The sequence below is a fragment of the Colobus angolensis genome, unplaced genomic scaffold, assembly GCF_000951035.1.
Source record: "Colobus angolensis palliatus isolate OR3802 unplaced genomic scaffold, Cang.pa_1.0 Scaffold114, whole genome shotgun sequence".
Taxonomy (NCBI): Eukaryota; Metazoa; Chordata; class Mammalia; order Primates; family Cercopithecidae; genus Colobus; species Colobus angolensis.
The window spans coordinates 2,491,177-2,492,134 of NW_012112475.1; positions in this window are offsets into that span (position 1 = coordinate 2,491,177).

Here is a 958-nt window from a genome sequence, read left to right on the forward strand (position 1 = left end):
AAAAAAAAAAAAAAAATCGTGATGGCTAAAAAGCATTGGAGTCAGCCCATTCCATTTCTAGGAATCAATTTTGAGAAAATAATGAAACACACTCCCAAAGATTTAGGCACAAGCTTGTTCACCTCAGCTTCATTTACAACAGGGAAATATTATGTCCGATATTAGAGGAATGGAGAGAATAAACTAAGAGATGTCAGTAAGGAGAAATATTATGCTGTTATTGAAAATAATGTTTTTCAGCTGGGCGCAGTGTCTCACGCCTGTAATTCCAGCACTTTGGGAGGCCGGGGCAGGTGGATCAAAAGGTCAAGAGATCAAGAGCATGCTGGCCAACAAGGTAAAACCCCATCTCTACTGAAAATATAAAAATTAGCTGGGCATGGTGGCGCACACCTGTAGTCCCAGCTACTTGGGAGGATGAGGCAGGAGAATCACTTGAACCCGGGAGGCAGAGGTTGCAGTGAGCCGAGATCGCATCACTGCACTCCAGCCTGGTGACACAGTGAGACTCTGTCTCAAGAGAAAGAAAGAAAAGAAAGAAAGAAACAAAGAAAGAAAGAGAGAGAGAGAGAGAGAGAGAGAGAGGGAGGGAGGAAGGAAGGGGAAAGAAAGAAAGAAAAAAATGATATTTTTCAACAGGATCCAATGATATGGGGAATTGCTCATGAAAATATAAGAAAGTAAAAGAATATCTATACTCATTAGGAAAAAATTTTAACTACTCTCTGGTGGTCTTCAAGAAAGTTTCTTAGACAATCAATAGAATTTAAAAGGCAACACACAGAATGGGAGAAAATAGTTGCAATTCATATATTAAGGGGTTAATATCCAGGTTCTATAAAGAACTCTGGCCTGGTGCGGTGGCTCATGCCTATAATCCCAGCACTTTGGGAAGCGGGTAGATTACCTGAGGTTAGGAGTTTGAGACCAGCCTGGTCAACATGGTGAAACTATCTCT